We start from the raw sequence: 12,623 nt of genomic DNA, 5'->3' as shown, positions 1-12,623 counted from the left end.
ATAAGAGGAAAGAAAACAAACAAACAAAAAACCAAACCAAAACAAACAAACAAAAAAACAGAAAGGTAGAGGCAAAAGGCAGACAGGATAGTTTAAGAAAAGCGGCTAGAAATTAGTCAAGTTCAGACATCCACAAAGAATAACCATCTATGTGTTATTTGGGAGCTGGGTGGCAGGCCCCCAAGGAGCCAAAGGAGAAAAACAAAATTAAAGAGTACACTTGGATTAGTTTCTTTATTAATTTATTATTCCCATCAACTGCTGACCGCTCTTAAACCAGTAGTACAGTGAGCTGTCTCTTGATAACATCACCAGTGATATTTTCATAAGCAGGGCAAATGTGAATGGTACCAGAGCACCCCGTGATTTCTACCGACATGTCCAGTAGTTGGTATTTTCTCTTCGCCTTTCCTGCATTTGGCAGAGTGGATTGTCTCCATTAAGTTGAAATATGTGCCATACCCCTTGACTTCCTGCCTTCATACTCAATTGTAGACCTGTATTTCTGATGGCGCTAGACTAGGCTTTAAAGGATAGAGCTGAGTTTTAAGATAAGGAACATTGATCCTTCATATAGTCATGAGTTCTTGCTTAAATGAAGCAAATTCTGTTTCCTCCATTATTTTCAAATTCTTTGACTTAGAAGTCAGGAAGATAACCTCTAGCCTTAGCCAGTCATGACTAATTGCAACTGCTAACTAAAATCTTTATGAACTCCCTTTTTGCTACTGTGTTTCAAGAGATGGTAAACCATATATCATCTCTTAAATAAATGATTAAGTGACCTCATTGAGGTGGACAGTGGAAGAATGTGATAAAATGTACCATGTAGCTGGAAGATGGTGGTGCATGCCTTTAACCCCAGCACTTGGAAAGCAGAGGCAGGCAGATCTCTGTTAGTTTGAGGCCAGGCTGGTCTACAGAGTGAGTTTCAGGACAGCCATGGCTACACTGAGAAACCCTGTCTAAAAACAAAACAAAACGTACCATCTAGAGGTTGGTTACAAAATAGTGTGCTATTTGCATACATTTAATAAACTTTTAAATTCAGGGCTGTTTAAAGTCATGTAGACATGAAAGCTATGTGTCCCTACATGAGAGGAAAGGTGTTTTTATTTGGATATTTATTTTTTAAAGATCACAAATCCGTGGCAGTAAGCAGAGCCTTGAAAGATGGTGGAAATAAGGAAGAATGAATTCAAAAGGGAATGGACGATGCTCACAAAGTCTTAGAAACCACTCACCCTGTCGTTGTTAAATACAGTTTGTAGGAGAACACTGATGTGGGCTAGTCTTCTATACTGACCAACCACACAAAAGTAACATGGAATCACGTGTGGTAACTGGCACATGAATAACTAAGCTTCATGCTGTCATCAATGGGTAGATAATCCAAATCAGTAAGTGCTCACCTGGGACCAGTGGCACTGTCTCTAGGCCTCACTTATTTCCTGTCCTCAAATACTGCCTGGCCTTGTTGTTCATAGGAGTTGTTTGAACTTCTTCTGACTCAGAGAGCTGCCTTATATAGCATCATAAATAAAAGTCAGTTATGAACTTTTAATTTTTTAAATATATTTTTGTTTTTTTGAGGCAGGGTTTCTCTGTGTAGCCTTGTAGACCAGGCTGGCCTCAAACTCACACAGATCCACCTGCCTCTGCCTCCTGAGTGCTGGGACTAAAGGTGTGTGCGACTACCACCCATCCCTTTAAATTATATTTTTAAAACAATCTTATTTTACATACCAATGCCAGTTTCCTTCCCCTCCCATCCTCCCATTCCCCCACCAAACTCCCTGGCTCACCTCCCCCCCCCCATCCACTACTTAGAGAGGGTGAGTCCTCCCATGGGGGATCATCAAAGTCTCTCACATTATTTGGGGAAGGACTGGAGCTCTCCCCCCTGCATCAAGGCTGAGCAAGGTATCACTCCATAGGGAATGGGCTCCAAAAAGCCCATTCCTGCATTAGGGATAAATACTGGATCCTCTACCAGTGGCCCCATATACTGCCCAGCCCTCCCCCCCCCCATTGACACCTATATTCAGGGGGCCTAGTTTGGTCTTATGCGGGTTCCCCAGCTGTCAGTGTGGAGTCAGTGACCTCCCACTTGCTCAGGTCAGCTGTTTCTGTGGATTCCCCCAGCATGATCTTAACATCTTTGCTTATCACTCCTCCCTCTCTACAACTGGACTCCAGGAGTTCCACCCCATGCTTAGATGTAGATCTCTGCTTCTGCTTCTATCAACTACTAGATGAAGGCTCTAGCATGTCATTTAAGGTAGTCATCTTTCTCATTATAGGGGAAGGGCATTTAAGGTAGCCCCTCTGCTATTGCTTAGATTTTTAGATGGGATCATCCTGTGGATTCCTGGGAATTTCCCCCATATTCGACCCCCCTCAAGTTCTCACCTCCCTCCTCCCCCCACACACCCAATTTACTCAGGAGATCTTGTCTATTTCCCCTTCTCAGGCTCAGGGTAGGAGTGTCCATGTATGTCTCTCTTAGGGTCGTCCTTATTTCCTGGCATAAGTCCTGATGCTTCTAAGATCTCAGCATAAATCCAGCCACACTGAACTTCTTAGAAGAGAAAGTGGGAAGTACCCTTGAGCACATTGGTACAGGAGATCACTTCCTGAACTTAATACCAGTAGCACAGACACTGAGATAGACAATTAATAAATGGGACCTCCTGAAACTGAGAAGCTTCTGTAAGGCAAAGGACACAGTCAACAAGACAAAACTGCAGCCCACAGAATGGGAAAAGGTCTTCACCAATCCTACATCTGACAGAGGGCTGATATCCAAAGTAAACAAAGAAGTCAAGAAACTAGATACCAAAATACGAAATAATCCAATTAAAAATTGGTACAGAACTAAATAGAGAATTCTCAACAGAGGAATCTCAAATGACAGAATGGCACTTAAGGAATTGCTCAACATCCTTAGCCATCAGGGAAATGCAAATCAAAACAACTCTGAGATACCATCTTACACTTGTCAGAACAGCTAAAATAAAAAACACCAATGACAGCTTATGCTGGAGAGGATGTGGAGAAAGGGGAACACTCCTCCATTGCTAGTGGGAGTGCAAACTGTGAAAATCAGTATGACGGTTTCTCAGGAAAATGGGAATTGATGTACCTTAAGATCCAGCAATTCCACTCTTGGGCATATACCCAAAGGATGCGTACTCATCATCAAAGACATTTGTTCAACTATATCCTTAGCAGTGTTATTTGTAATAACTAAAACCTGGAAGCAACCTAGATGCCACTCAATGAAAGAATGGATAAAGAAAAAGTGGTACATTTACATAATGGAGTATTACTCAGCAGTGAAAAACCAATGACATCTCGAAGAAGAAACCATTCTGAGTGAGGTAACTCAGTCACAGAAAGACAAACATGATGAATTCATTCATAAGTGGATATTAGACATAAAGCAAAGGATAATCAGTCTACAACCTAGTTATGGTCTTTAAAGTAAATTTGTCATGGTTTTTGTTTTTTGGACATAGCTAAGTCACTATTTAGGAATACCCGGAATAGAGTGCAGTCAATACCATTACTAGGCACTAGATGTCACAAGTGAAATGAATTTTAATAGTTAGATTTATACATTTAATTGTTTCATAGTGCTAAGTGCAGGTCTCCCAATCCAACTGGGGTCCACATACATGCCCTACATGCCAAAGGTGGGGGTGAGGATCTTTTGTGTATGCCACTTTCATAATAAGAAATGGGGTATAGGAAAGGCCTCTGAATTACTAGAAGCAATGAGAATACCCACTCCAACTCCACTAAAATTCCTAATACTATAGCTGTTATTCACACGGGGGTTGGCTGCTGTAATAAACTTGTCATTTTTTCATTGTGACAGTACTAAGCCATGTGTTAGAAATGGTGTACTCAGGTGTTGCATTGTCTTGAAAAAGTATGTATTTTGGTGCAAACTTATTGCATGCTTGCCTGGGGTACTACAAAGGAAAAGTCCATGTTCTCAAGAGGCTTAGAGTTCAGTGGAAGAGGCATCTGTTAAATGATTCTTACTTAGAGGATGCTTTCAACATCCTTGTTCTTTCATTATTAACTAGAGCTGTAAGCCAAATGACACTGGGGCCAGGCGAAAAAAAGAGCACAGGTCTCTGAGACACCAAGCAGTCTGAAATATAACTGGATCAATTACTGAAGTTCCGTGCGTAATAGAATGGGCTGAGAAATGAAGTTGTGGCCATTCAAACCTGTAGACAAAGAAAAGAGAATGGTTGTCTAGGTGCAGGATTGGCCATGGAATAAGTAAGGCAATAAGGATCTAACGCAATTGTTCTCCTTCCTAATATCGCAACTCTTTAATACAGTTCCTCATGTTGTGTTTACCCCCAACCATAAAATCATTTTTGTTGCTATTTCATAACTGTAATTTTACTACTGCTGTGAATTGTAATGCGAATATCTGTATTTTCGGATGATCTTAGGCAACCCCTATGAAAGGGTTATTTAACCCCCAAAGGGGTCATGACCCACATGTTGAGAACATCTGATCTGACATGAGAACGAAGAAGCATGAGACAGACTGGAAATCAAATTGCCACAACTCTCAACGTGACAGTCAGTTATCATAAAGAATTGTTGTCCAAGCAGGCAGATTTGGCTGCTTAAAGAAAATAATGACAGTGAGGCCTGGCGTACAGTCTCTTTCTGAACCATCTTTAACTCCTAATGAGCCCCATTCTTTTTTGTTCTTTCTTTCTTTCTTTCTTTCTTTCTTTCTTTCTTTCTTTCTTTCTTTTTTTGTTAAATAAATGAAGCCTTCATTCAGCAACCTTGTGCTGTCACATTACAATGTGTTACTGAATGTCCTGTTTTTTTTTTCTGCCCAGAGCACTGTATATTTTATAAGCAATTCATCTTTCCGTCCAAGTCCAATCATATGGACTTGTTACAGCTGATTCTGCCCTTCAACTCCAGTGTACTTTAACCTCTAGAACACTCATCATCTTGGTTACAGAAGTTGATCAAAAGATGGCCTATGAATGACAAGCCAATCTGATTTTTCATTGGGACTTCTGGGAAAATGGATTATGTTAAATTTTTTAATTCCCTCTGTTGTGGCCTGAAGTATGGCTACCTGAGAAGATACTAGAGAATGATTAAGAGTCCTGGCCACACCATTTGAGTGCCTCAAGCATGCCCTGAAGCTCCATCATCTTGTTGCCCATTTTGCTTCAATCTGAGGTCTCTTCTTTGGAAGATAAAATGTTTCAACCAATGTACAATAGTGCTTGTATTAGAGAATAAATGTTCCAGAGTGCTCAACCCTGAATGAGAAATCTGCGTGGCACCCTTTCTCTCAAGGCTCAGAGAGCATTCATCATACAAGAGGAGGTGGGAAGACTGTAAGAGCCAGGAGTAAGGGATGATCGCAGAGACGCAGATTTCCCAGGCAAGAAGGGTTCATCTCACCCACGAAGTCAGAGCTGTTTGATTGCTAGTACAAGACCAAGGCAAAAGCAAGTGAGTCACAAAGTCCAGAGCAGCTGATAATCAACGGCTGCTGGGAAAGTCCATTTTCTTTAGAAATGCAGCCGCTGAGGGGCTGCTCACTCTCTAGTAAATGGCCTTGCACCCATTTGTACACATCCTTGCAACACCGAGTAGACACAATGGATGTAGAAAAGAACACCCAGAGTTGAAGATAAAGGTGATGAAATGATGGGGAGGACCTGTGGGGAGGTGAGTTTGAGCACACATGTTCCATTTATGTATGAAGTTATCAAACAGTAAAGTCATACATCTTCTAGGTTGAGTGGACCCAAACTATTCCAAATTTACATTTATGAGTTCTGCTTACTTCTAGATAAGATAGCTTCCTTCGGTGGTAAAATGGCTTGCCTGAAGGAAAAAGAGGTTTATCCTAAGAGAAGGGATCAGTGAAAGGTAAAGAAAATTGAGGTCTAGGGTTTTATACTGACTAGTATTCTGTCAACTTGACACAAGCTAGAGTCATTAGAGAGGAGGGAACCTCAGTTGAGATCAGGCTGCAGACAAGCCTGTAGGTCATTTTCTTAATTGGTGATCAATTGGGGAGGGTTTGGTTCATTGTGGATGGTTCCATCCCTGGGCTGCTGGTCTATATGAAAAGTAGAATGGATAAGCCATGGGGAGCAGGTCAGTAAGGGGTAGCCCTCCATGGCTTCTTCATCAGCTCCTGCCTCTAGGTCCCTGGCCTGTTTGAGTTCCTGTCCTGACTTCCTTTGATGAACAGGGATGTGAATCATAAACCAAATAAACCATTTCCTCCCTAATTTGCTTTGGTCATGGTGTTTCATCGTAGCAATAGTAAACCTAACTAAGACAGACATCTTGAGACTCTTGCCCCTGCTTCTTAGGACCTCCTGTCTACATTTATATTGACTTCTCCCCACCAGATAATCTTAGGATCTAAGAACATAAGAATTAAGATTACTATGTTTACAGACATTTGGGGGCTTTTACGTCCTAAGAACAGAACATAATTTGTTAGTTTGCTTATGTGTATAAAAACAAAAGTCCTCTTTTTTAATATTTACAAGATTGCACTTCTACTGAAACCTACTTTCTAGCACCCATTCCATATCTCTTTTGTTTTCAGACAGTGCTATAATTCACTGGAGTTTTTGATCTGTTTGATCCGAGTCATCAGAGAGTGGGTGTCTTAAGGTCTCTCTGAGGTCCTGAATTAGTCACACAAAACTTTTCTGAAAGAGAGGGGAGAGAAAAGGAGAGAGGGGAGATGGAGAGAGAAAGAGAGAAAAAAAGAAAAAGAGAGTTCAGATTGCTTACTGCATAATGTATTTTATTTATAGGGTAAACTATTGGGAAACATACTTTAGAGTCAGATATACCAGGTAAGCAGCTGGATACTATTTTGTAATTCAGAATTCAGTTCATAAACACCTCCTGCCTGTTGCCACTAGGTGGCAGTCTTGTCAAATATTTTATGTGAAAGGAGCCTCTTTTGATCATAGAAACTGGATTCTACTGCTGGAAGAGACTACTTGCTAGCATCCCTTAGATTAGACATACACACATAGGCCCATCAATAATCTGCAATGTTAGACATCTGACTGTGGTTCTACCTTAACTGGAATAGCCTTTCCTGCTTAACTCATTTGTCTTATCCTTTTCTCTAGAGAGGCCAGATGATGACTAATGACTAAGAATATAATACAGGAAGAGATAAAAATAATGCTGCATGTCCCAGCACCGACTATGAAGTGCATGCTGTGTTACAACCCAGCCACAGTCACAAGCAACTGGCCTTTCTGAACCTCTGTTTTCCTAGGGATAACCAAAGCATCTAACTTAACAGATAGCCTTGAACTTAAATGAGCTAGCACCTTTAGCATGACATCAATAAGTAACGGTCATTCTTTTTAAGACCATCTATCTTTCCATTCAAATATCACTTCCTTTTGGACCCTTTCCTGGGTCCTTGCCCTAGGACTTAACCTCCTGTGTATACTAATATCACTCTGTGCTTAGTCTTCACAATGTCCAGGATATAATAGAGCTTAAAGATAAGTTTAATTTTTTAAAATGCACATCACTAATGTTAAGTCGAGATTCATTTATTTAAATTGGAATGTATAACCTCTTGGATCTCCAAGAGATCAAAGCATCTTACAAAAAGTTATATGCTGAAAATTTATTAATTAGCTAACATTAAGTAGCCTTGGGTGTATATGTGGGGGTATTTGATACTTAAGCAGTTTAATTCCTTCCTTCACCAAAACAGTATAGGTAGGTAGACCTTTACTTGAACCAACATTTCTTCATTTAAAATTTGTATTTTGATATTCTGCAATTCCAACAATCTTTCTGTTCTTCTTTTCCTACCTCCTCCCCTCCCCCTTCCTTATTTCTTGGCATGTTGGAGATGAAACCCAGGGTCCCTCACACTCCAGACAAGCACTCTGTCAGGGTTCTGGACGTGCAGCTCTGTCAAGCATTTTCAATACAGTAGAGAATACAGTATGTAAGTCAGCTCTATTGGAAAGGCCCATGAAGAAGAGTCCTTGGCTAAGGCATATGCTCACTTTGTGTAAATATCAACTCTGAGTATTATGTTCTCTTTAAGGGGAGAGGTGAACTCAGAGAACTTAAAGTTTTCTAATATTGTATCAGGGTCATAGACAGGTTTATTTATATTCAAACAAATCTGATATATGTTCTATTCATTTTTCCAACTCGAAAATATTTGAGTACATCATTTTAGAACCCCTAAGGTTATGCTGCGATAAATGCATCAAGTAATAGGGTACAAAACCAGCCACAAGAAAGTAAGTTTACTTCTAAAAGATATTTTGTTGTTGTTTCCACATCTTTTTCAAACTACGAGGAGGAAGTGTTCTTTTGTGGGCATAACGGACATTGCACAGACCACCACTCCCCTTCCTCCTGCCTTGATGATAAAGCTTGGAGCTGTTCTGTGAGTAGATGTGTCTTTTTCTTTGTTCTAATCATTCTTTATTGGTTGTGCTTTACTCTCCACTAGCTGTCAGGCTTCTGGGAACATTGCTTCATTTAGAATGAATCCCATCAACCACCCACAAGATACCGTGTGCTGCCGGCTTTATATGGCCACTTTTGATAAATTGGTCAGTCTTGTGAAATAGTTCTCTGAAATGAAGTTCTGGAGCTCATCAGGTGTCTTCTCAGGCATTCGTATCTCCTTCCAGCTCTCGGATTTCCCAAGCAGCTGGGAAAGGGCCCAGATCCTCCCACGATGCGTGCTTCTTTGGAAATTCAGATCTATGGGCTTTTGGCACTAAAGTTATGCTCTTTTCACTCTGTGTTAGCTCAGGGCTAACACAGAGTGAAATCTTAGAGGACAGACAGTCCCAGGGTCGGTGTGCAGTTAGCAGTGAGCAAGAAAGGCCCCTTATCAGGACACTTAAATTAGCAAAGCCCACACTGTATCTTGTCTTCTTGTGAAACTAAGCTTCAGGTTGACATAGCCCTCTTTTCACGTGCATTTGTGTGGGATCTCCCGTGTAGTGCGATGTCACACAGGAGTGAAGTATAGCTTCTGGTTCAGTTAGTGTGTAGTCTTCACTTTTCCTTATTCGATAGTCATAGATTGACAATGTAAACACCATCTGAGAACTCTGGTAATGTCCTCACTGCATGAACACCACTGAGTACCGTTACACAACCTAGACAGCCCAGGTCAATTGTGGGATATGCTTCCTTGGTGTTAAGTTATAAAGTCAATAGCTTTAGAACATGCCTGTGGTATCAGCACTGAGGAAGCCAAGGCAGGAGGTTTACAAGATCTAGGCCCGCCTGAGCTATGTAATAAAACTCAGGAGAGGGAGGGTGGGGAAAACAGGTGAGGCACAAAGCTGCTGCCAGGCTAGAGTGTGCTGCTGTTTTTCAGTAACTTTCAAACAGTTTATTTATTTATTTGTGTGTGTGTGTGTGTGTGTGTGTGTGTGTGTGTGTGTGTGTGTGTGTGTGTGCCCACGCACAGGTTGTTGAAACAAGAGCTTTGTACATGCTAGGCCAGCAAGTCTGCTGAATGACACCCCCAGTCCTAAACAACAGTTGTTGTTGTTGTTGTTTTTAATGTTTTATTTTAGGGTGTGAGCAGGAGGTGAATCATCTCTCCAACACCTGCTGTTATTGCCATTGTTTTTTATTTAATAAATAGTAGTGCTCACCAAAATACTTATAGGAAGTATAGTAAATCCATAGACAAAACCATAGTCATTTGTTATTATCAAATACTATGCTGTATAGAATTAAAAGTGTAATTCATTTATATGACAAGCAGGATGGGTTCGTTTTCTCAGCATCACCACAGACACATTTGCAATGCATTTCACTGTGGCCTCATGATGGCTGCAGTCACTACTTTGCCTCACTGTTCATCAGCGCTGCCCAGATTCTTACAAAAAGTCCCATTCTGATCCATTACATAAGGGACACGTCTAAGCATCAAAAATGTGTAGCTGCTCCCCTACATGGCTCTGTTGTCAGCTGGTGGTAGAGAATCGTCTTACCCAAAAATTATTTAAAGAGGTAGTACAGTGTAGGTCCCTTAACATTTGACTGGCAGTTAAAAGCGTTATACATTGTTTAAACTCCTATCCATTAGTAATTTCCTAGAACTTACAGAATATTCCTTGTTCTTAAGCTCATTCAGCTTTAATGTCCAACCATTTTGTCTAACCTTCATTGGAGACTTGTCCGAGAAAATGCAGGCTTCATATCAGCTAAACAAAGTTTTATTTTGCTTATTTATAAGTGTATCCATACAACGTTTGGAATGGATAATACAGATTTACCATTTATCTGAAAATCAAACTTAAAAGCATACTCTATTTTTTTTTTAATGTATGTGCTGACACTAGTTGCTGTGAGAGCATGTGTTAGCCTTGGGAAGGTCAGCAGCTGAATTGATGCTGGGGAGAGCGTTGTGCCATTAATTTCAGGGTTGGAGCCTGTGTTGTGGTTCTTTCCCTTACAACTAATGGTGGTACATAAAAAAGCAGGAGTGGGGTATGTATTTAGCATCTATAAGGGCCTAGGGTTAGTCACTACTATCACTTCCCTTTAGACCCCCACCCCTCCAAAAAGATCTGCACTTTGGAAATTAAAAGAATTTTGAAATCCCCCATGAATACTTCCATTTTCATTTTCCTAGGGACAAGTGCAGGAAGGGAAGGTTTCGCTGTGCCCATAGAATGTAAGCATCAGTGAAGACCAGGTCCCAAGTCTAGGTTTTGGCTGTACCCACAGCTCCCAGCTCCAGTGTCACAGCTCTGACCACAAGGGAATTGCCACCTTATCATTTTGAACCTGCTCTATGGTTTCAGACTTGACTTTTACTGTATTTTTCTTGGGGGGAGGAGACAGTAATTCTTAATCCACCTGCCTATTGGATGCCCCTGCATTTGCTGGAGCCAGGATAGCTCCAGGTAGAACTGCTTCATAGCCCAGCGAATCTGAACAAATGAAAACTTCTCAAGCATCCAGTTTTGAAGAAACAGCTAATTTTAGGTTCTTCCCTGGATGCCTCCAACTTCAAATTTAAAGGACTGTTCACTTTTAGATAATTTCTGTAATTTTCTACCTTCCCACCATATCAAGTAGGTCTTTGTTCCATAAATGAAACCTATGGTGGGTATATTTATTTGTCAACAGCAGAATGGTGAAAAAAGGACGAGGGGAATTTCAGGATAGTTTGTGGAAAGCAGGCATCATAATGATTTTGCAAATTAGAGCCTGAACGTTAGAGGGACAACCCCTAAGCCCCTTGTACTTTACTCCAAAAAGAAAATAGGGAAACAGTTGATGTGTCAACTCCTCCATGGCCTGTTTGCCAATGGAAAGAAATGCAACAGTTGAAGCCTGTAAACTTACAACCTGGTTGTTTTCACAAAGCATTAGGTATTGAGAGGGAAATATGTAAGACAGAGAGGGTAGTAGGAAAGGCTGACGCTGGCCTGCATCATAGGACATATTTGTAAGTCAGCTGGGCCTCTTGCACAGATGTTTTGTAGGAACAAGAGGAAGGGGCCAGTGCCATCAATTTCATGCCTTAAGTGAGTTGGGTATCTCTTAGCTGTGCTCCTAATGCCTCTCTGGCTGCAGAAGAGATGGTCATAGGCTTTGGGATAATTGCTCAACTTGAATTCAAGTTCAGGGAAATTGCACAATTAATAATAAAACTTCTAGGATGACAACTCTGAAAAGATAAGAAGTAAACATTTGTGCATATCCAGAGAAGACAATATGATTATCTACCATATTGTTTAATATTCATAGATGAACAAATTTGAAGTGATTTGCAGAAGCTTCTAAAATCTGTCTTCTCAGGTGTAAATACTGAGGTTGTTTTTAGCACAATAAACACTTAGCCCTCCTTTCCCATATTGGCTTGGTATTTTACTATGTATTTTAACATTAGTTGTCTATGTAATTACAGAAAATGGAGGGAGTTGAGATTTTTATGTTTGTTCGGAGGTGTGAAAAATGGTAACCCATTTTACATTACCCATTCACAATGCAAGCTGAAAAAATCTGTGAACAAAATTAGGAAATTGGGAACATACATACTCAGAGTCTAGATTTCAGCTATTTTCAAATGCTTAGCATATTTATTAATCCTATTAATCCCAATAACCATATTCAAGGTGTCAGACATACCAGCCCTTTTTATTGCATCCATGTCCTTTTTCCAGTTCACTCACAACTGCCTCCTCCATTATATTTGGACTTGCTTCTTCAGTAAATTGAGTAGGATGTAAGGAGAAAATTATATTACGTGCATGGGTTCCTATATGCATTTGAATTTACCATCCCTGCTATGAGACAAGATCAGATTATAATATTACTCCATTATCCTCCAAGCTGAGTCTATGATTCTTTTTTATACAAATGGAGTTCTTTGTGTTGTTACAGGTTATCTGATAACATTGCTTGAGGAAAGAGCTCAAGCAATTTCTATCATATTTCAATTTAGTCTGCTTAGAGAATGAATAAATTTGTCTCCAGCAGAATAGTTGCTAAGTAGCTTTTGTTTGGGGGCTTTGTTTTCATTGGTTGAATAAAAATAGTCATTAGGACAAGTT

Source organism: Phodopus roborovskii, unplaced genomic scaffold (genome assembly GCF_943737965.1).
Source record: "Phodopus roborovskii unplaced genomic scaffold, PHOROB, whole genome shotgun sequence".
NCBI lineage: Eukaryota > Metazoa > Chordata > Mammalia > Rodentia > Cricetidae > Phodopus > Phodopus roborovskii.
This window is presented reverse-complemented; position numbering follows the sequence as displayed.